This window comes from Rhincodon typus, chromosome 30, assembly GCF_021869965.1.
Source record: "Rhincodon typus isolate 14 chromosome 30, sRhiTyp1.1, whole genome shotgun sequence".
NCBI lineage: Eukaryota > Metazoa > Chordata > Chondrichthyes > Orectolobiformes > Rhincodontidae > Rhincodon > Rhincodon typus.
The window spans coordinates 34,795,861-34,821,247 of record NC_063361.1 but is presented as its reverse complement, the minus strand read 5'-3'; the positions used below and the strand labels follow the sequence as shown (position 1 = coordinate 34,821,247).

General features: G+C 38.5%; 1 long non-coding RNA gene across 1 annotated transcript; it reads right to left on the bottom strand.

Annotated features, from left to right (window-relative positions):
• Positions 1-6,488: 6,488 nt before the first annotated feature.
• On the bottom strand, positions 6,489-8,095 carry LOC125486574. Its single transcript, XR_007265217.1, has 2 exons — positions 7,986-8,095; positions 6,489-7,747 (listed from the first exon to the last, which is right to left on the bottom strand). It is a non-coding gene; the product is annotated as an uncharacterized LOC125486574 (long non-coding RNA).
• Positions 8,096-25,387: the final 17,292 nt, after the last annotated feature.

Genomic DNA, 25,387 nt, shown 5'->3' with positions numbered 1-25,387 from the left:
TGGACCTTGAATTAGAAGTGTATAGAAACTACAGCACAAGAAAGGCCAAGTGACCTATGAAGGCAATTATACCCCACATGATGATGAACTTTTGCCATTCAGAAGTATATCTGCTCCCCAATTCACTTTGTCTGATATTTACATTTGACCTTAAATTCAACAATGCTATCTGCTTCAGTCTATCCATGTGGCAGCAAATTCCAGATCCTCACCATTTGTTTTGTAAAGATTTGCTACTAGGTTCTTTATCCTATCTATTAGTGACTATCATTTTCTGCCTGAGCTCACAAGGAGGATTTTTTTCCACCCTATTTGAATTTTCCAAATTGCCAAGTCTTTATTCAGTCTCCTCTAAGTCTCAGATTTTTCTGAGAAATTAAATTCAGAGTGTTCAAAATCACCTAGAAGGTATGCATTCCCAATTGCAGTAAAATCCCTGTAAATCTTTTCTGAACTTCCTCAAGTGTTTCAATTGCATTTTTGTATTATGAGAATAAGATTTCCATATTCCAAATTTGATCTAACAATGGTTCCATATTAAATTATAATTATTTTCTATTCTATTTTTGTATTCTATTCTTCTACAAATGCACACAATACTTCATATATAATATTTGTGGTGATGTGAACCTGTTTTGCTACTTTAATATTACATGTATCTAATATTCCTTCCATTATTTGTTATACAGTACCATTTTTATTATCCTTTCATGAAAATGTATCTGTTTATGACACCTACACAAAAGAATTACTTCTTGCTCATCTAAGTTAAATCTTAATTGATGCTTATCCAACTAATCTGCAATTCTCTTCACATCTTCCTGCATCTTGCACTTTATTCATTATACCCTGCAACATAGAACTCTCTGAATGTGTCGACATTTGCTGGAAATACTGCGTATATGGAAATCAGCTATCCAAGAAATTCATGCAGGAGCCCACCTCCTAGATTCTGCCAACCTGAATTGTTTCCTCTAACTTTATTTTGTATGCTATAGCCATTTTGTATGCTATAGCTCCCTGACCCCTGACTCCAAACAACCTGATCTTTCTCAAGTTTCTTACTAGCACCAAACATTCAAAGAATTAGAGAAACCACTTCCTTGCGTTTGTTGTAACACTTCAAATAATTTAACAAGGTATTTTGAACAGATTATCCTTTTGCCTATAGTATCTATCTTGTAATGTAATCTTCTAGCAAAGATTATTGTACTATTCCTACCAGTGACATTAGGGTATAATTTTTATTTGCTGTCATCAGTGAGTCTCTTGATTAGTTCTAGCTCTATGTTTGAAGATGGGAATTGCATTTGTTGTCAACAATTCTACACCCGCTGTACAATTTCCTATAATTTTCTATTCAGATTTGGCTATTAGCAGCCCTATTATCTTCTCTCCAATTTAGTTGAGTATTTTTATGCATAATCCATCTGGAACTGGGGGATTGTCATATTCAAGTTTGCCCAGCTTGTCATTCTCTCCAAGTCATCTATTGTAATAACATGAGGCTTCGTTGAACTGACATTGCAAAATAAACTTCTGCATTAGTGCATGATACAAAACGTGCAAGCTTCCTGTTCTTGGAAACCTTGGTAAGATTGTACATCACAAAATCAGAAATTTCTGGGAAAACTCAGCAGGTCTGGCAGCAGCTGTGGAGCGAAAGCAGTTAATATTTCAGGTCCACGGCTGGATGAACACAACAGGCCAAGCAGCATCATAGGAGCAGAGAGGCTGACGTTTCGGGCCTAGACCCTTCATCAGAAAAGCTTTTCAGCCTCTCTGCTCCTATGATGCTGCTTGGCCTGCTGTGTTCATTCAGCCCTGCACCTTGTTGTCTCAGATTCACCAGCATCTGCAGTTCCTACTATCTCTGATTCAATATTTCAGGTCCAGTGACCCTTCTTCAGATCACATCTTCAGACCCTTCTTCAAAATTGGGAAGGCATGCTTTCTAGGTAAATTCTGAAGAATGGTCACTGGACACAAAACATTAACTCTGCTTTCTCTCCACAAATGCTGTCAGACCTGCTGAGTGTTTCCATCAATTCCTGATTTTGTTTCTGAGTTCTAGCACACACAGTTTTTTATATACCTAACCATGATTGTCTCATAAGGAATTCCTCAAAGACTCAAATTCAAAGAAATGAGGAGGAGAGGGTAATAGTTTATAACTTTGTGTCTCCACATTGGAAAATATTTATTTTATCCATTTAGCTCGAATATTTTCCTGAAAAAAGCCTCAAATCTTTACTCTTAATTAAAGGATGAGAACAGATAATATTTTTTCTTATTCTATGTTTGGAGGGTATATTATGTTAACACTACTCCTGTTTCCAGTGTCTATCAAGACCTGGAATTCAAATGAAAAATTGTTATCAAGCAATTAAGATTTTGAATTTAACCCACAATTTAGCGTGCAGTGTAAATAATTCTTTCAGGCAATAATTATCTATCATGATTGGAAGAGAAAATCCTTATTGTCAAACGATTTTGCCTTTTTGATACTATTACAGTCACAATAATAATAACAAACTGCTCTTCTTCCTAATAAGGGAGAAGTTGAGAGAATTGCTATCCTGTGCTGAAATTAATAAGAAGACTCTGTAATTAGGAATGTTTAAATCTGGGCCGAATCAGGCCCTGTTTTGCGACATTTATACATCCGTACACACAATCTTATGAAGAAAACAAGAACCATTCTGCCATGCTGATATATTTTGGTCAAATAAATGCTGAATATATACGTAATATATGGCGTCCGTTTTGAATATGCAGTATCAGGAAGGCAGAACAATCGTCATAAACGTTCCCGCTTCTGTGTATCGTTGTTGTATAGAATAACCGGCATTTAAAGCACACCATTGTGTTTTGGGGTTGGGGGTGGTGGTGGAGGGATAATCTGTTGTATTAAAAATAAAGCTTGAAGTTTTTTTTAGTGATAAAGAGAAAATGATTAACTTTGTACGCTTCCAGTGCTTCATTCCCTGTGGTGTCTCCACCAGTTCTGGCCTGAAATACAAATTTATCTGTAATGATTAATCCTTAAGGGTTAGGCTTTTTTTTAACGAAGACAGGGGATTTCCATGAGACATATAAACTAAATGTGAATATTTAAGAGCCAGCTAGTGCATTCGTATTCAGAACATATGTTGCACTCGATTTAATGCGTTTTGAGACTCGATAAACAACTGTAGCGGTTTTTATGTTGTCAGCGTTTAAAGTTTACTTAAACCTGAACGGCCTTCGACATCGGGTACAATCTAGAAGTCGAACTGATTTGTTTAGTTTAAAAAAATCTTCACAGGTGGAGATTCAGCGCCGTGTACACGTTGTTTAAACCCATTAAAAACTTGTCGCAGAATATGGGCTGTGACTACTTTGAGACTGGGTGTGAAGTGGGGGTTGGGAGGGGACTGGTTTGGTGGGGGATGGGGGCCGTATACCGCAGTCTGCTAAAGTTGGAGTCTACCGCATAGTGTGTTCAATTCTGTCGACCTGAAATGAACAGCATTTTGGTTCAGACCGAAACTGGACTTGTCTGCTACTTTCTGTAACTCACTCACTAGTAAGAGGAATGTCAACATGACGCGTCGGCTACAAACTCCCGGAGTAAACGCTGTGTTGCATCTTTGTTTACGTTTAGTTGGACGATCTCTTTCTTTTTGAAGCCCCAATTTTGATGTTTGTTAGAAGGACCGCTGCCTCTGTCTCTTCTTCCGTCAGCCAGTTGTCTGTTGGCACATAAAATTTATACAGACAGGCAATAAATTGTCTGGCTGCTGGGTGCGCTCCTATGCAACGCCTTGCAAACTCATCGGTTTTAAAATGCAGCAGCATGTGATACCTTAGCATCTCCCCATATTTAGAATTCGTAATCTCTGGATATATTTTGGAAATGCTTATTTGCTTTGGCTTATTTGCACTTTGCTGATTTGGTGGATAGATATTTTTAAACAACTCTGGACAAAATAAACAAGGCCACTGTGAAAGCAAACTGTACTTGATCATGGATGTTTGATGCTGTGTTCTCAAGATCTAAAGTACCATTAAATAATTTAAGGTGTAAATATTCTGTATGTGTAGGAATTCCAGATTGTAAAATATGGCATTGATAAATTAGAAGAAACGTCTTGCTGGAATTTCCTTGCCTCTGCTAAAGTTCTGAGCAGTTTATGACCGTATCTGGGGCGATTGGCTGCAAATGAGTGAACTCCTCTTGTTATTTCTGTCGCGCAATTGTTTTCCCTCCTGCAGTTTCTAACCTTGAAACGGTTCCAGACTTAAACTTTATTTCCTGGACGCATTCCCCTGTGGAACTTGGTTGTCGCTCATTCTGGAGCGGATGTTTATTCGAGTGGAAGCTAAGGCGTTGGAAACACAAGTAAAGATTCAATTCTGTCGAATTTTCGCCCCGCAACCCTTTTTTTAGGTGACGAGGTTCATAGAAAAGGTTTTATTTTAGATGAGGGACATGTTTAATTAGTATAGTGAAGCTGCATTGTCAAATTTCATTGCCAATAAACATATAAAGCTATCTAAATGGAAAGGGATTAGCTTCTTGCGGTGCAGGGTTTCAGCTGCCTCACTAAATCCAAGACAGGACTTAAGGCTGAAATGCATACCATTCATTTTTTGGTTTCATTTTTTTCATATGCATCACAGGACAATGTATGGCGTCTCATTTTACTCTGTCGTTCGACGTACTGAGACATGTCACGTGTGATGTGATCAGGTGATCGCGTCAAGATTGCAACATTACTGGTACCAAGCACTTCGGGATCCAACATCCTAAAGTCTGCAGGGTTTTTAAAAAAATATATACATGCTGTTGATATATTTCATTTCTGTGTTGGCTGTGGTGTCGATTTAAAGTGGCACACAGCTAAGGACAGAACACATTTTGCGCCAAGCTACTTCTAATGAATTGATCTCATCTTTTGAAACTAAGAATTATTTATGTATATGTGAAGGCCTGTCGTAGGCGTCTGCATTTAACTACAAATCACCTTGACATAATATTGCCAATCCGCTAAATATCTATTCAAATTATTTATTTTCACTAAATTGTTTGCTAAACGACTGCACAGTTTTATTCATTGGGATATTTGATTTAAAATGTCATTTCAAGGTGACTTGAACAATCTGTCCTCCCAAAGTACAGTAGTTAATTTGTACCAGTCTGGCTGTTTAACAATAATTTTAATTACAAGTCTGTTGAGACATAGTTATCCAACCAAAAATGAATACGCCGTGTTCCAGTGAGTGTATGCAAGTATAACGTTGAAATTGCCATTGTTCTGCCGATCAAGCATGTGGAATGTGGCATAAATGTGGTTATTTATTTTCTTTTGAAATTGAAGGCAAAACTGCAACAATTGCTTTGAAACATGGATTACCTCAATAACTTATTTACACCATTCGAACTTTGTGTTCAACTGAAATAAGTTTTCCCTTTCACTTTACTGATTTGCTTCATTCCAACACTACGACACAGCAAAACATTGAAGGAAAACGCTTCACTTTTCAACATGAGGAGTTGACTGAGAACACATTGCTTAGAGGTTTTCACATACCCGAGCTTTTTTCTCTTATGGGTCGCCAGTTAAACCTTGCAGTTAATTCTCGAAAATAATTCATAAAAGACTGTTTTAAAAATTGTTGGCCATAACATCGATTTAAAGCTCAGTTATGTTTTATAGATTTTCAAGAGTTTGTTGCAGGTTTGTATCTTAAACACGAGAAATGTGAAATTAACAAATATATTTGTTTGCAAATTACCGAATAAACATAGAAATGCATAATGCTGACTACTAATTAGCACCATTGCAGGACTATATTCGGGACCCAGGTGAGCTAAAAAATGTTTAAAAATGTTCACCGTCGAAAACATTGATGTGTACATATTAACATAAAAACAATTTTAATTAACTGCCAAACAAATTACTGTGGTTAGGGCTTGTTTCTCAATGCACGTAAGTGCCCACTCAGTAAAAAGCTATCGTTATTTGATATTCATAGGAAATGGTTAGCAAACGCATTTAACTATCAAACATTAACAGGCACAATGTATACGAAACGACCATTTCTAGTAAGCTCTTAAAACACAAATTTATATCTTTGTCCAAATGCGTGCAAGAATTCCCTGCCAAAAGACATTTTTCACCGACGCACTGTTTTATGTTCACACATCTACCTCCATTTTGCAAAAAAAATGCAACTAGTTATAAAATAATCACTTGCAGAATCTCTCAAAAATTACAGTTGTATATAATTTTACTTTTGCTGAAACTTTTAAAATGTAATGTAAGTTCATCACGGCGTGACAATGAGAATGTTGCAAATTGCATTCCACAGCTGTGTAAAAAAACTAATTAATTCCAGAATTATAGCCTTCGTGAAAATATATCGACAAATAATCCATCACCACAACGTGATTTTCCGAACTTGTTAGCTTTTAATCTAGCCTTAAAATAAGACAGGATAACTGGTTTACTACGTATTTATTAATAGAAACTAGTACAAATAGAAATACAAGAGCGAGACTAAGAAAATGGTTGGTCCGGAAAGAAAATGAGTGTTTCTGGATGTACATAGGAGGATGGCGACAAAGGGCAAGTTAATCATTGGCAAAGATCTGAAACGTTCGTCCGCGTTTTAGTATTCACAATTTGCTTGATGCTCTGTATTTATAACAATTTTACCTTTCCTTTAAATTTCTAATGTTTGTCTAACATTTTCCTTTTGGATGAAGCTCTTTTGCGAAAAATAAATATTTTAAAGCTATGGATTTTCATAAGCGGTAACAACTAACGTTAAATGTTCTGCAAACGCGACAAAACAATCGAGTTTATCACATACGCAAAAGGACAGATTAACATGACAGGTTTAATTTGCATTTTTAATGGTTACCTAAGCGACTCGAAAAAAGGCACAGTGTCATTTTAATATCCGTAGTCCCGAACTTATTTTTTGTCCCGATGACTCGTATAATTCTACTGCGAATGAGGAAGAAACGGGGCACGTTTCACAAAATAAGATTCTCTTTCTCTTAATCGAAGCATGAATTGAAATAAATTCGTTTCCCTGTAAATACGCCGCATGAAAGAATTTATAGGTCTATTCCCAAGGTGCATATTTTCGACGGGATTACAGTATTTTTAAAGTGCTAGGTAGCAATGGAACGTTTCCGTGACTTTATTTTAATAAACAAAAGCAACCTGTCTACATCGCAACCCTTTTCTTTAAAACAGTGATTCTTGTTCTATATGCACAATGGGATTTTAATTATTGACTCATTCAGAACAATGTGTCCCTTAAACCGTGAACTGCTCCGGACGAGTTGCTGCTCCATGGAAATTGTATCCGAGAACAACAAGATTGCAGGCATTTTCCACAATTCATGGAAACTAAACACTTTCTTGCCCATCACTAGAAACACGAATAAAGTGGGGTGAAATGTAAACGAATCCACGGGGTATAAATTCCAGCGTCGGCGGACTGTAGCTGTCCATGACAACCGCGTGAAGCTCAAAGTCAAAACTGCACAGATATCATTTTCAAAGTCGATGAATAGAGTAGGCTTTTTTTAAGAAAAAAAGGTTGTAAACCGGTATATTATTTTTTGTAAAGAGATCAAGGTGAAAACCACTGTCCTTCATGTATTTCAGGCCAAAGTCTCCAAATCGTTAAACAAGGACGTCCATTCGAAAATCATTAGGTGATGCCAAAATATGGCTTTAAAATTCTGAAAACGATAGAAAGGTGAAAGAGATGGACACCAGAAGTTGTTCGGTTCGGGAAATGGAGCGAAGCGCAAGGAAAAGTTGTGAATAAGTTTCGAGACTGTAGGGAGGGGGAATAGTGTCAGGATGCACATACCGGAGCTTAGAAGAAATAAACAAGAGAAGTTCACAGATACAATTATTATAGCAAAGAGACAGAGAGACAAATACTGTAAAGGACATGATGAACAAAGTACTCACTGTTACTAGGTTAATATTCTATACAGGAAGCAACCTGGGACAAAAATGCCGATGTGATTCAATTTACAGCGTACAGGGATGAACTTGAGACAGCATTAACAGAAGCTGAAGGCGTCAGCGTTCATGCAATGTGTGCACATATTAACTCTTGCAGTACTCGAATTTCCATTTCCCAGTTTGCGTTGGATGCATAAGTCATATTTTACACCTATACGCTTTCCGGACTTCGGTTGCCATTTCGAAGACGTTGCAAAACTATAAATAGTCAATATTTCTGTTATTTTGTAATAAATGTCAATATTTGCAGTATCTCTTTAGCTTATGACACATACAATCATCGTAAACTCACACACAAGTACAGGAAGCCTTTACGCATGCAAATTGTTACAATCCCTTACACGTACTAATGTGTTCCATTTGATACGCTTAAATATATACAAACACAGCAAAGGTACATGCTGTCAAGAAGGTTGTGAACGTAGAATACATATCTACTGTGACACATAAAGAGATGGATACGCAAACAGACCAGCAAACACATAGCTGTTTCAGTAACGTCTCTGGTAGTAATGTTAACGTGAAGGATACCACCTTCAAATATGAAAGTTATGGAGGGAAGAATAATTGCAACTTGAAACGGATGTTTCCGGAAACATTCACTAAGGAAGAAAACACATAAAACATTCTATTCTTATCACATTTTGTGAATGAACTTGTAATTAGCACAGCAGAGCTACTTGTCGGGTTAAAAGAATTTAAACAAGTTAGTTATTTGGGTGAAATGCCGTCAATCCTCCGAATCTTGACGCCACCAACAGAAGAAAGTCAGGTCTCTGCCATTATTGTGAAGCACTGGATACTTCTGAGGTTTATCAGATTTTTGTAGTGCATGGATTTTAAAACACCTTCATATCTGACGAACGCCAGATATTAAGAAAAGCTAAACAATGAAGGCATTTCCAATAGAAAAGCTGGAGAACTGATCACAAAGCAACACTGGCAAACGCACACACAGTTTTGCACTTTATCTTATAACCTGACAATATCTCCATTTAATTGAATTATCACAGTGTTAAACAAGTGACATACAATGAATTACATAGAAACACGTTCACTGTTGTAACATACGCGTATTTTAGTGCGAAGAACACGGCGTAAAGAGTTCCATTATGAGGACAGCTTCCCTACAATGGCGAGCATACTCATGAAACATTGACGAGTGCACTGGCTGAGGTGTTTTAATTGAGTGAGGGATTTAGTAGAGTTGATGTACATTTTTACTTTGCCGAGACTCTGTTCGATACCCTTTTGTTGGCTAAGGCCAACAGGAATGGATTAAAGACGGGTAATTGGATTTCAGCGATAACTAATTTAAATATTCGGAACAGGCTCGATCGGCTGAATGGCCTATGGCGGAGTTGCAGAATTTTAAACATTTCTGAGTCATTTGAATATGTTAAAGAAGTCATGGCAATATAAATATATTCAGTCCAACGATTCGCTAAACTGACATTAGTTACAGGAATTCTAGCAAATGAGAACCAGAGAATATGCGCCCAAATCAAAAGAAAAAAAACAAGACTGATATCTGGAAGCATACCCTTCATCGAAACTGATAAATAATCACAGCATGTCATATCAGGAAGGGTTCGTTCTAATGTTTATTTTCTCGAGTTTTACTTGCATTGTATTCTTTGGCTCACACTGTCTTGCACAGAGACACACACATCTAGGTTCTTCAGTTATACTTAACTCTAAACTAGTTGTATTCAACGCATTATATTTCATCACCAAAACTGACCATGAGGAGATGCTTTATCTCAAATCAGTGCAAACAGACGATTCTATAAGAATTAACTCTTCATGGTTTATATAAGTTACGGTATAGTTCTTTAATGAAATGACCAGAGATTAATTGAAATGCAAGAGTTTTGAAAAATGCCAGAGCTCGTTTTGAAACGAGTGATTTTTCACTTTCTGAAACTCATTGATGCCTGTTTGAACAGTTGATTTTGAAGGACGTAATCCAAATAATAATTATTTTTTCCTCATTTCCTACGGTCGAAATTAGTGGTTCTTCTCTTTCAAGCGTTCTTCTGAAAAAAAAGAAACAGTAATAAAATCAAACGGCAGGAGGTCTGAGTCCCCTATATAAAGAACTTGCATCTTTTGACAGACATTCATACAAGTCCAATACAACGGCCTTGAGTCAATGTTTAAAATATTAAACTAAAATTTCCCTGCTTCAGAGAAACTCTGAAGATGTTTCAGCTGCAATGAGTTTGGTATATTTGTTTGCAAATGGAAGATAGTACCTGTAGTGTATACTTCCAGTTTCAGAAGGTGTTATATTATTTGAAAAGATTCGAATGCATGGACCAATTGTTCAATTGCAGACTTCTTGTGAAGCTGCAACTTAGTATTAAGCTAATTATTAAATACAAAACAGATTGCTGTGTAAGTTCAACATCCAAACATCAAATTTATAATGAATATGACAGAGAGTAAACAATTGTATATGCATGGTCAGATAAACTATTGCTCTGTTTTGTATAGGATTAAGCGTCTTTTGCGTTAACCGTAGATTATTAAAATATATTAATCAAAGTACTGATTATTAAAAGTTTCTGAACCTATTTTCATATAGCACTAAAATTGCAATGATAAAGAATTAGATATGTTATACTTAAACTAACTTGATTATTCTGTTTTAATAGGTGACTTCTTTTTCTTAAACATCTTTTTAAAATCCAGTCAATATTAATTAACGAACACAATCAGATTTGATGGAATTTGAGTTTTGAATTTACTGCAACAGGACAGGAGATAGCTATCGATAATGAAATCAGAATTTTGCGACTCTGACGAAGGGAGATGAATAAGGTTCCCCATGACATCAGAATTACTTGGTAGAATAGCGGTGTGAAAATACCCCGAATCTTCTCTTCAGATCAACATTATCCAGAGGAATGTCGGGCTTCCTGTAATGAAGTTTATTGAACATCAGAGGGCGTGCTGGAGTAATCACCTGCCGAGCTAAAGATTGGGGTATTAATATGAAACCACACTTTCCTCTGTTGAAGAATTCATTTCAGATTCAAAGTCCAAATCTTAAAATATTAGCATAATTTAAAATTGCACTGCTTAATACATTTCCCTACCACACAATGGTAACTAGCGCCACTCACCTTGAGTGACGGAAATAATTACAATGGACAGCTCTTCGAACATGTATGTTGTTGGACAAAACGTCTTTAGAGCCTTTGAAGTTGACGAAGAAGCTATATAAATGCAAATTCCTTTTTTATATTCTTTACTTCAACTTATGCAAGTTTCTCATTATCGTGTCTGTAAATCAAGGCCTCAGGCTTTAAAGTAACTGCCTAATGTCTAAAAATATTTCTCACAAAAGACTTCTCCGACTTTGCATTACTTGTACGTGCATCGTTGTTGAGGACCAGACTGCCTTATGCTTATTGGTCAGGACATTCGAGCAATCATCAGAGGCCTTGATCTTGTTTGGACTCCTCGGTAGCGGGATCATTAATTTCTGGTAAGGAAAGTACAGTGGGTGAATCCTATTTAATGAACAAACGTTTTTCCTATCAAAGGTAATATTTGATGATTAAAATATAATTAAACCCTCACAAGTTAATTTCCTATCGTCTGACATGTATCAATTTTATATGCCATAGCTCTATCTAGTCTTCATCCAGTCCTAGATTCAAGTTGCTCCCTGCTATCCTTTCACGCAAGCATAATTTCGTTTCTTGTCCTTTCAGTGACAGTTTTTGCACCTAGCAAGGAAATTCCCTCCCTCTGTCTCCACTTTCTCCAGTCTTTTCATCCTCAAAATTCTCCTGAAAACATTTTCATGGCCTCTCTTTGACCTCTGGATTTCTATTTCTCTTTGTGTTGCTTGTAGGCTACTGTCCCAAGTGCCCCTTCAAAAATTTCAAACTGCTATCTGGGATAAAATCAATCTATTCAAATCTAATAATGTATCAATTCTAATTGTTCAAGATAATATCCTATATTTTGGCTAAAGAAGGGAAATTCATTCAATACTTAGGTAGACCTTCATCACAACCCAATATACATATGGATTGCAGGAGGGATTTTAAAAGCACAGACAGTATGACAGCTATTTACATAAATGTATGTTAATAAAAGCTAACAAAGAGGATACTATGTCTTCAATTTAAGGAAACCTTGCTGCAAGGCCAAACACAGACCTGTTACTGTTGGCCACTGTTCTAATGAAATATTTTAAAATTACCTCCTATTATTCTGATTCTAGGTAATTTTCACCATTTTAAAATGTAATGCTTTTGAATCCAAACCCTTTATTTAAATATATAAGAAATCACGTCTTAGTAATCCTGGGATATAATCAAATGCATCAGAATGAGATCATATTAATTACTAACATCATAATGAAACATTGAGATATTGAATCCATGGATTTGTATCATAATGAAGTCTTGCTACCATGAACCTTACCTTGGCGAATTACAGCAATTAGCTGTGTTACATTGAAGTCCAGTCTTAGTGATGTTTTGATTTGGTGACGCTCTGCGTAATGTAAAATCTTTATAGTAAAACAATATTTTAACTGACTGGTTATTATGAAACAATTTTCTATTCACCCCCCTTATACTGAACACATTTCAGAATCAACCCCACTAAAGTAAAATGCTACTATAATCAGCACTTTTCTAATGAATGCCTAGTTGCATGAGTCCTGATGTAGTGTAATGCTGTAATAATCAAAAAATCATAATCAAAACAGAAAATTATGGGAATGCTCAGTAGATCAAACAGCATCTGTTTAAAAACACGGGAACTGCAGGTGTCAAAATCCAGTTTCACATTTCCAACATTTGCATTTTTTCTTTTTGCTTTGTACTACAATTAACGAAATTATTTATGTGCATGTAGGAATAGACTTCATATCAAGGGATATATTTTGTGTGTGTCAATATTTTCAGATAGCCATTTAATATTTGTAAAAGGGTCTGGATAAGTCTGTCAGAGGCAATGGACAGAACACAACATAAAATAAAAAGGTTCTAACAAAACATACTCGGTCTTAACCTGAAAAGTAGCATTTTCCAGTGAGTATTGTCATTGTAAATTGTAGATAGTGCAAATCATAGTCACAGTATGACATAGGTAGATGAACTGAAGTTTTAAGGATAGAGATCATGTGCCGATGAAATATGTCACTTTCTCCTGGATAATGTTAAGTTCTTGAGTCCTATTCAATTGCAATGTCCAGGCATGTTGCTGGAAATTGGAGTCACTTTTAAAAGTGTGTTCTTTTAGTTTTCCATTTTTTGCATTTTATTTGTAGCATGAGACCTCATTTTACAATGTTACAGTATTAACTAGTCGTCTTCAAGTGTAAACAAAAGATTTATACAGCACTACAATATCCTTTTATGAATGCAGTGTTTTGAAAATAAAAAGGTTGTGCTTTTAAAAGAACTGAAAACTCACCGTCAAATGGAGGTGGGAAAGAGGATAGTGGTCATCCTTGCATCTTTAGTAGCTGCCCATGGTCATTCATTGAGAGGATTTGACAGCTGATTAATATACATAGATGGCCAGCCACCAAAATAAGGCACATCAACATGGGATGGGTGGAGAAAGACAGCAAGAGAGAGCATCCAGTAAAATGTGCCAAAACCTACTTGGGAGAAGACCAGGAGTTTCTTTATATCAGTCCAAGGGAAGATCAAAGACTTTTACCAACAAAGACTGCATTACATCAGGGACAGACACTCCACCACTTCAAAATCATTTCTCTGCTCATCCATTCTACTGAACAGCATCAGGATCAGTGAAGTGTTCTCATATGTCATGGTTGTATGCTTTCTTTGTTCAATTAATTGAAATGTCATATCTAAACTACAGCTTCCTAACAAACTCGATAAACTATCAGAAAACTGCTAGAAATTGTTGACTGCCTATATTAGGTAACTATGATCATAAGCCTCTCAAAATTGACAATGGTGTGGGATGTCACAGATTTTGGCACTTTATTTTGAGAAGCTGGGAAGCAACAGGTTTAGATTGTAATTAAACATGTGCAGAGTAATTCTTACATAAATCAATGGCCTTTGCATGTGCTAGACAGAAGTTGATAGAAAATATTGCTGTGAACATGGAGGCAGCTGGAGCAAAGGATGTATAGAAGTACTTGATGGGGGTCACACGTCTATTTTTATAGATTTTTTAGGGAGGTTCAGAAGGCCAAGATTAAAATATTAAAATGTCCAAAATGAACTAGCATGCAGTGCCTTCTAGTTGAATTAGAAGTACAAGGAGTCTAGGGATCAAGTTACAAACCTATGAAGGGAAAGTGATAGCTTGCACAGTAGTTAAGACAGAAGGCAGAAGTATGTAACAAGGCACAATACAAAAAGAAACAGATAGACAAACTATTCAAACAAGACACTGTGCTATGAACAGAGAATGTGAGATTGAAGGCAGAACTATAAGATGTATGGGTGTTCTGAAAGAAGTAATTTGACAAAAATGTGTTGCCTCATAGAAGCAGACAACATCCCTTTTATAGTCAAGATTAGAGTACTCCGGACTAACCCTAATCAAAACAAATTGTGATAGCTGCATTCTGTACAAATAGAATAAGCAATCCTGTTATCTGATGGGATAGCAGGTGTGAGAGTGGTTTCCCTGGTGATTTCATGCATTTTTGGGAGGGTGTAGTTGAAGCAATCTCTCCCCTCTCTTGTAATCACATGAGTCATGGTGAAAACTGAGCAAGAGGATGGTGAGAAGTGAAGTCCCACTGTGATTAAAGAGGAGTTTACAACCGCGCATGGACCCCTATTACTAGCTGATGTTAGGGTCTTGAGGGAGGAACTGGGTAGTAGAATAGATATAAGTTCTAATATTTCTTTCCTCATGCCAAAATGAGAAGTTTTTAGAATTTCACACCCAGAATTAAAGAGTGATGATTTCAAACAGACCCTCTTAGCTGCCTGCTTACAAGTCTTTAAAGAGAATAAAACAAAGAACTACAGATGCTGGAATTCTGGAACAAAAGCCAAAATTACTGGAGGAACTCAGCAGGTCTGGCAGCATCTGTAGAAAGAAAGCAGAGTTAATGTTTTGAGTCGGGCAACTGGATGCAGAGTTCTAATAAAGAGTCACTGGACTTGAAATGCCAATGGTGCTTTCTCCCCACAGATACTGCCAGACCTGCTGAGATTCTCCAGCAACTTCTGTTTTCATTTCAGACTTTATAAGAAAACTGAACTGGAATAATATGGAAAAGGTTGTTTAGTAAACGAGAGGAGGGGTAGCAAATATTAATTTCCATCAAGTATTAGTTAGTATCAAATAGACATCCACTGAAATTTCCAGTGTGTTTGCAGAGATGCTTTATGGCTGCTACCAAAAGACCTGATGAGAGGGGGGAGAGAATCCCGATAAAGTGATACTGTGACTCGCCAAGTTTCAAGAGCCTCTTTCTGAAAGGATTCCAGTCTTCATTTTGTACTGATTGTGTGTGTACAACTGTAAAACAGCAGTCTGGAATGAGTATGTCCATTATACTAACATAGCCTTGGGAAAAGACCATATAACCTTTGCAGTAGCTAGGGAAATGCTAACATGGCAGCTGTTGAAGGACCTTTGCCCAGCCACAAGTCTGGACCACCTAAGAACCCCGTGCAAATAACAGGCATCCGAATTCACTGTTTCAATGCAATCAGCTTGAACACTATCTTTGTGATTACTATAATAAACAGGATGGAGAAGAGTCTGAAAAGGAAAGTGTGATCTGCTTCCGATCTCCTCCTCCTCCTGTACACATGAGTTTTGATTGAGTTGAACAGTATCCAGAGAGAGAGAGTAGAGGCAGTAACAGAGATCAAGAGAATCAGACAGGGGGTTTGGCAGTCCACTGCAGTGGTGACACAAACTCTAGGTTAAATAGACAGAGTCTGTTATGACTCCAACAGTCCTCCCTCAGAGGGATGGTGTCTTCTTTCTGATAGGATGGTTGTGGGACACTAATTGTTCATGCTGTTGAGAGTGGAGGCTTTCAGCAATTAATGCTACCTGATTCCCTTGCATTATCTAGCAACTGCCAGACTGCACAAAATGCACATAATAAGCCTTGACAGGGTTCAATACGAGGGTCCCTTTCTATCAAATTGAATATAAAATGGGATCAGTAGGAACAAAGAAAGGGTCAGACAGAAATTTGCAAACACCAGACAGTTGCAATTACTATCCTAGAAAAGAGGCCAGATAGCCTTGACCTTTCCTGGCCCTATCTCTTCAATGTAATAATGTGGTGTCAGGAAAAACAATGCCACTGGGGCAAATGTTGGGTTGAGATAGAAGAGGGGGGTAAAATGGCTTAGTGGTATTACCATGAGACTATTAATCCAGAAATTCCACTAATATTCTGGGGACCAAGGTTTGAATCCCACTACTATAGATGGTGGGATTTGAATTTGATTAAAATAACAGATCTGGAATTAAGAATCTACTGATAACCATGAAATCATTGTTGAATGTCAAAAAACTCATCTGTTTCACTAATGTCCTTCAGGGAAAGAAATCTGCCAACCTAATCTGGTCTGGCCTACATGTGACTCCAGACCCACAGCAATGTGGTTGCCTCTCAATTGCCATCTGCAATGGACAAGCCAGCCATTCAGTTCTACCAGTCACCAGGGAGCTTCAACAAAAAAGAAACAGGATAGATCACCAGGCATTGACCTGGAAAAGACAAGGTAGAAACAGCCCTGTCAACCCTGCAGAGTCCTTCTTACTAACATCAGGAGCTAGTGCCAAAATTGGAAGAGCTGTCGCACAGACTAGCCAAGCAACAGCCTGACGTTGTGATACTCACAGATACTCACAGACAATGTCCCAGACACCACTATCACCATTCCTGTATATGTCCAGTCCCACTGGCAGGACAGATCCAGCAGAAGTGGCGACACAGTGGTATACGGATGGGAGGGAGTTGCTGTGGGAGTCCTCAACAGTGACTCCAGACCTCATGAAGTCTCGTGGTTCCAGGTTAACCATGGCAAGGAAACCTCTTGCTAATTATCACATACTGTCCTCTCTCAGCTGATGAATCGGTACTCCTCTATTTTGAACAACATTTAGAGGAACCACTGAGGATGACAAAGCCACAAAGTGTACTTTGGATGGGGGATTTCAATGTCCACCACCAAGGGGGCTTGGCAGCAATACCACTGAACAAGCTGGTCGATGCTTAGGATTTAGCTGCTATACTGGGTCTATGAGAGATAGTGAGGAAACCAACAAGAGGGAAAAACATACTTGACTTCATCCTTACCAATCTAACAAGTGCAGATGCATCTGTCCATGACAGTATTGACAAGAGTGACCACTACACAGTTCTTGTAGAGACGAAGTCACACCTTCACATTGACATTAACCTCCACTATCACCGTGCTAAATGGGACAGACTTCAAACAGATCCAGAAATTTAAGACTGGGTAACCATAAGGCATTGTGGTCCATCAACAACAGCAGAATTGTACTCCAGCACAATATATAACCTCATAGCTTGGCATATCCCCCACTCAACCATTACAATCAAGCCAGGGAATCAACACTGGTTCAATGGAAGTGCAGGAGGGCATAGCCAGGAGTAGCACCAGGCATACTAGAAAATGAGGTGTCAACCTGGTGAAACCAACAAACAGGGCTACATGCATGTCAAACCGCATAAAGCAGCAAGTGATAGAGAAACCTAAGCAGTCCCACAACCAACAGATCAGATCTAAGCTCTGCAGTCCTGCCACATCCAGTCATGAATGGTGGTGGACAGTAAAATAACTGACTGAAGGAGGAGGCTCCACAAATATCAACTTCCTCAAGATGGAAGATCCCAGCACATCAGTGCAAATGATAAGGGTGAAGCTTTCATAGCAATCATCAGCCAGAAGGGCCGAGTGGGCGATCCATCTCGGCCTCCTCCAATGGTCCCAGCATTACAGATACCAGTCTTCAGCCAATTTGATTCACTCCCCGTGAAATCAAGAAACAGTTGGAGACAATGGATACTACAAAGGCTATGGGCCCTGACAACATTCTGGCAATAGTGCTGAAGGCTTGTGCTCTAAAACTTGCTGTTCCCCTAGCCAGTACAGTTCTACTGTACAGTTCTACCAGAACTACTGTTCCAGTACAATTACAACACTGGCATCTACCCAACAATGTGAAAATTGCCCAGATATGTTCTGTACATAAAAATCAGGACAAATCTCACCAAGCCAATTACTGCCCCATCAGCCTGCTCTCGATTACCAATAAAATGATGGAAGGTGTCATCAATAGTGCTGTCAAGTGGTGCCTGCTCAGCAATAACCTGCTCAGTGATGCCCAGGACGTCTCAGCTCCTGACATCATTACAGCCTGGGTTTAAACATTGATGAAAGAGCTGAATTTCAGAGGTGAGGTGAGAGTGACGGCCCTTTACATCAAGGCTGCATTCAACAGTGTGTGGCATCGAGGAGCCCTAGCAAAACTGGGATTAACGGGTATCAGGGGACAAACTCTCTGGTTGGAGTCATACCTGGCACATAGGAAGATGGCCATGGTTTTCGGAGTTCAGTTATCTCAGTTCCAGGACATCTCTGCAGGAGTTCCTCAGGTTAGTGTGCTAGGCCCAACATCTTCAGCTGCTTCTTCAATGACTATATTGTCAGAAGTGGGAATATTTGCCAATGATTGCACAATGTTCACCACAATTTATGACTCCTCAGATACTGAAGCTGTCCATGTTCAAATGCAACAAGATCTGGACAATATCTAGGCCTGGGGTGACAAGTGGCAAATAACATTCGCGCCACACAAATACCAGGCTATGACCATCATCAATAAGAGACAATCTAACAACCACCCCTTGACATTCAATGCTGTTGTCATCACTGGATCCCACAACTATCAACATCCTGGGGTTATCATTGACCAGAAACTCAACCTGATTCACCACATGAACACAATAGTTACAGGAGCAGGTCAGAGGCCAGGAATACTGTGGCAAGTAATTCACCTCCTGACTCCCCAAATCCTGTCCACCCTCTACAAGGCATATGCCAGGAGTGTGATGGAATACTCCGCACTTGCCTGGATGGTGCAGCTCCAACAATACTCAGGAAGCTTGATACCATCCAGGACAAAGCACCCCACTTGTTTGGCTCTACATCGATAAGCATTCACTCCCTCCACTACCAATGCTCAGTAGCAGCTGTGTGTTCTATCTACAAGATGCACTGCAGAAATTCACTAAAAATTCACCTTCCAAACGCATGACAACTTCCATGTAGAAGGACAAGGGCACCAGAGACGTGGGAATACCACCAACTTCAAGTTCCACTCCAAGCCACTCACCATTCTGACTTGGAAATATATCATTGTTCCTTCACTGGCAAAATCCTGTAATTCCCTCCCTAATGGCATTGTGCATCAACTCAAGCAGGTGGACTGTAGCAGTTCAATAGGCAGCTCACCACCACCTTCTCAAGGGCAACTATGGATGGTCAATAAATGCTGGCCACCCAGCGAAGCCCACATCCCATAAATGACTAAAATAAAAAGAGCCCCTCTGGCACAGTTAGAGAAAAGGTCATGAATCTGCACAAGGGTCTATTCCCCAGTGAGATTAAAGGGGATCCCAATGGATATTGAAGTATATTCAACAAAGGGAGCACATTTTACATTCAGGTCAAGTCTTTGCTTAAAAACAATGTTGTTGACAAGCATCAAAGATTTCAAATTGATTTGAGAACCTACTTTTCAATTTTAATTTTTAAAAAATTTGTATTGTATAAAACTTCATCTCAAAACATGTAGATATGCTGCATTTTGAAAGTCACCCAATTTGAACTGAAAATTTGGAATGAGAAATGTGGTTTTTTTTAAGGTGGTCTTAAAAAAAATTAAAACAATTTCTTTCAAGCAATAAAAAAATTAGAAGTCAGTTTGAAATTACCAAAAATTTCAACAGTTTCTTAAAACTAATGCATAAAAGTACAGCATGACATCATCTGGTGACTTGGCCCCTACCCCTTCTCAGACCAACAAAGGGTCAACTTTTTCTACTGACAGCTTTTAAAAAAAAATTTACCATCTGTGTTCCAAATCGCTAGATGTGTGATTTTGGGCAGGACTAAATTTTAGACAATTCTAAATTTACAGATATGTTTGGACATTATTAACCCATTGGGCTTCTTCCAGAACAGAGTAAATTTTGTTTGTGTTTTTAAACAGGTCTTAAGAGCAAAGTGATGCCACAGCAAGTGACCCAGGCATCTTTCTGTGTTTAAAAATGTGAGAACCCTAAATTGACTGGAATCTCTATGTCTCAAATAAAGGAACATCATTTGAAACCATCAAGCTAGGACATAGCTGTTCCTGAAATTAGGATTGGCAAAATATCTTGATAACATTTGCAATTTCAAGCATGCAATGGCAAATTTACATGAAGATTGATGTGACAAACAATTTTAAAATTTAAAATTCTGTATTGAACTAAGAGCTGATGGAAATAAGCCTAAGTGGTTTTAATTTGTTTTTAAAAAATGGAAAAGATTGTTTGGGAAGACATTAATTGACCACTAACAAAACCTGTCAGCCCACCAACACTTCTAAGGCTCTATACACAAAAAAAAGCTTGAGTTACCATATTAGAATTTGAGCCAATTTTATAAGAAGGAAAAATTGGGTATAATTTAGCAAGTTACTTTTAAGAAAAATTATATGCATTTTTTGTAAAAAAGAACAAGCAGCATTTGTTATAGTTTAGAACCATAACATATCGTCTGATCACTATTTTAAAAATGTTATGAAAACCTGTTTCTTTTAAACTGGGTTGTAAGGTGTCCCTGGAGCTCCTGAATCAGATACCATGGTAATTAATGAATGGCATACTCAGAATAAAAGATAGTGACAGGATAGTGATACAGCATTAAATGGGAATAAATTACTTCAGACGTTGTTAAATCAAGTGAAAGGGATGTAGATGAAATTAAGAATTAACAACTTTCTCTTAGTGATGTGTGTGCCCTTGTCCATGAACCCTTTTTTATAAGAACTGAATTGGATGATTTTCCCACTGCCCAAAACATTGGGACCAAGCAGAATGGATACAAATTTTGATTTTTTGAGAAGATCACTTCAAATCATAGAACTCAAAACATTAACCACATTTTGTTTCCACAGATCCTGCTGTGTTTTGCCAACAATTTCCATTTTTGCTTGTTTCATATCTCAGCATACATAGTTTTTTTTTGTTTTATTACAGTTACCTCACCAACTGCTGCGCATCCAGTCTGGCAGTTATGTCCTTCATACTCAGTCAGGTCACTCAGTTCTGATGGTACAAATCACAACTTTATGACAGGCATATTTTTGTTTAATTATTTGTTCATAGGATATGGGTATCACTGGCTAGGCTAGCAATATTGTCCATCCCTAAGTGCCCAGAGTGTTGTTAAGACTCAATAATATTACTCTGGGTATGGAGTCACATGTAAGCCAGACCAGATAAGGATGGTATGTTGCCTTCCTTACAAGGCATTAGTGAACCAACTGAGTTTTTACCACATAAAAACCAAAAGAACTGTAGATGTTGTAAATCAGGAACAAAAACAGAAGTAGCAGAACTTATGAGGAAGGGTCACCAGACCCGAAATCTTAACTCTGAATTTTTTTCTTCACAGATGTGGCCAGACCAGCTGAGCTTTTCCAGCAACTTCTGTTTTTGTTCCCGAGTTTTTACCAATATCAACATTGGCTACATGGTTTACATTAGGTCACGTTTTCATTGCAGATGGATATTGATTTAAAATTTCAATATCTGTTATGGTGGATTTCAAACTCATGTACCTAGAATGTTAACCTTGGATTCTGGTTTACTAATCCTGTGACATTATTAGTAAACCACCTCCTCTCTGAGGACAATTTCATTCTGACTTCATCTCTGGTGAGCCAGGCCTTCTGGTGACATGGGACATACTCAACGATTGAGGGATGTCGAGAACTTTGAATAAAATAGGTGATTATATCCATGTGGCAGCTCTTCCAATTTCACAGGTTTTACTGAGAAGGATTTCACAGAGAGACCTGTGCTGGCTTTATCCTTTCCAAATCCAAATCCAGTGTCTACATTGAATTTAATGATCTGTTTCCTTTTATTATTATTATGTTTTCTGCAGAGGTTTGTCCACCTGAGGGACTTGCTCAAACATTTCATATGGTAATAACAGCTCCCACAGTCCTGTGGTTTTGGAGCCATATATAAACCGGGCTCAATGAAGTTGGTAGATTTCCTTCCAGCAATGATGTTATTGAGTCAATAGGTTTTTGCAACAGTTCATGGTCGGCAGGAAAGATGTTAGTTTTTTTAATTTCCACATTTGTTTACAAGCACAATTTAAACCTCCCAACTAGCAACCCAACTCATATTTAAAATCATATCCCTAAAAACTAATGCAAGCAACAGCCTACTTGTCAGAACCCAACTGCTACCATACTGTGCGCCTATTCCAACAGCATGTTGACACGTAAAAACACATTCTGCAGGGTAAAGAGGGCAAAGTGAACAATACAACAGGCACATGAGATTGAGAGTATGAATCATATGAAAGATGTCCTTAAATACTGTTTGGTTGTGCCAAACTTCCCATGCCAATGAATTCTAAGTAATTTGATGTAACAGTGATTCCTGGCAAGACTAAGTCATACCTTGAGCTGTGAATGACATTCTACTGATTGGAAAGGCAAAAAGGTGAATGTCGGCTGGCTTTTTGTACCATCTATGGGTTCAACAATATCTTCTTCAAATACAAGGACATTGAAATAATGACATGGATGTCTCCAAATGGTAATCAGACTGACTTTATTTTGATCAATTACAAAGGCATATGTTGGACGGGTTACATACTTGGCCTCCTCCAACAGATTTAATGTAATAATGAGGTCAGGGAACATTGAAGAGCACAGAGAAACCATCAAAATAGAGATTGTGGGGAGTGAAGAAAACACCATCCAGCACAGCAGATGAACCAGCAAAGAAAGATACATCACTGACCCAATGTCCACTTCAATTGATGAAATAAACCTGGCAAAATGCAAGACAGATCAAGAAAAGATCATTTTGCAAAGATGACAAAAAGGTGAGAAGTTCAGAAGATGGAATTAAAATGATGAGTAAAAGGCTGCAGAAGAGACAAGCAAAGTAGAATAGAGTTAAAAGGCAGCAATGAACAAGAGACACCAAATGATAATTTGTTCACAATACTGTACAGGATTTCACATGAACTAGCTGATATAAGGAGTAACACCACTGTATCACAAAAAGACAAGGATGGTAGATCACCATTGATGGTTGGATAACAGGAGGCAACATGGGTAGAAAAGTTTCTGGAGATCCCTAGTCCCAGTTCCACATTTAATGAACACTCCTCACCTCAGCAACTGAACATCAACATGGGAGAAATTGTCATGTAAAATTCTAAAGGACCATCAAAAACCTAAAGAAAAAGAAGGTACGTGACATCAGCATGACAGCAGCAGAGCTGTTGAAACATGGCTATAATGCCATCTAAACATAGCTCACAGATCTGCTCAAGAAGATGTGGACTGCAGAGTCTGCCACAAATAACTGGTGACCAAAAGGGAACCTCAGTGATTGCAACAACTGGAGAGGTACAAAATTGCTGTCAACACCTGTCAAAGTCTTCAGCATTGTGCCCTTGACAGACTGAAAACAGAAATGCACAGTACCCTTTGTGAAGAACTAGCTGGTTTCTGGGTTAGCAGTTCATGCTATGAGCAGATCTTTATGCTCAGGAAATAGATCCGAGCCTAGAGCAGAAAGAGTTACTGGTTATCGACTTCATTGATTTCAAGAAGACATTGAATAAAGCTCAACATCGGAAATTCTGCTCCATCCTGGAATGTTCTATAAAAGTGATCAAGGGCAAATACAGAAGCTCCAGCTGCTGTGTATAGATCAGCACAGGCATCACAGAATGCCTTAACTATATTCGAAAAGTATAGCAAGGCTGATGCTCTCAGTATTCATTCTCCTCTTGATAATTAATTCACTAGTAAAACCATGGTGTATTCAGAGTTTGGAATCCCATGCTAACATCACCAGTTGATAGACCTCGAGTTTTGTTTGAAAAATCATTTGCAAATGGGTGTTTCACTGGCAGGACCAGCATTTATTGCCTACCCTTGCTTGCAGTTGAGAATGTAGTGGTGATCTGCCTTCTTGAACCACTGCAGTCCGTCTGTTGTAGATGCAGCTATAATGCCACTAAGTAGGCAGTACCAGGATTTTGACCAAGCAATACTGAGGGAATAGCAAAATATCTCCAAGTGGTGGTTGTGGGTGGTACATTACTTGGAGGGAAACTTGCAGGTGGCAGTGTTCCCATGTATCTGCTGCTCTTGTCCTTCTAGATGATCATAGTCGTAGTTTTGAAGATGCTGTCTTAGGAACCTTGGTGAGTTTCTTCCATACATTTTGTTGATAACATACAGCTGCTACTAAGCATTGTGGGAGAGGGAGTAATGTTTGTGGATCTGGTACCAGTCATGTGACTTGGTTTGTCCCAGATGGCATCAAGGTTCTTGAGTGTTGTTGGAGCTGCACTCATCAATGCAAGTGGGGAATATTCCATCATATTCCTGACTTGTACCTTGTAGATGGTGGTCAGGCTTTGACAAGTCAGGAGACGAATTGATCACTGTAGCTTAGTCACAGTACTTATATGTCTAATCCAGTTCAATTTCTGGTCAATGGTACCCTCAAGAATATTGATTCTGGGGGACTCAGTGATGGTGATGCCATTGAAAGTCAAGGAATTGTAGTAAAGGAAAGCTGACATTTCGGGCCTAGACCCTTCGTCAGAAATGGGGGAGGGGAAGGGGATTCTGAAATAAATAGGGAGAGAGGGGGAGGCGGATAGAAGATGGATAGAGAAGACAACAGGTCACAGAGGTGGGGATGGAGCCAGTAAAGGTGAGTGTAGGTGGGGAGTTAGGGAGGGGATATGTCAGTCCAGGGAGGACGGAGAGGTCAAGGGGGCAGGATGAGGCTAGTAGATAGGAGATGGGGGTGAGGCTTGAGGTGGGAGGAGGGGATAGGTAGGAGGAAGGACAGGTTAGGGAGGCGGGGACAAGCTGGGCTGATTTTGGGATTTAGTAGGGAGAGGGGAGATTTTGTAGCTTGTGAAGTCCACATTGATACCATTGGGCTGCAAGGTTCCCAAGCGGAATATGACGTGCTGTTCCTGCAACCTTCAGTTGGCATCATTGTGGCACTGCAGGAGGCCCAGGATGGACATGTCGTCTGAGGAATGGGA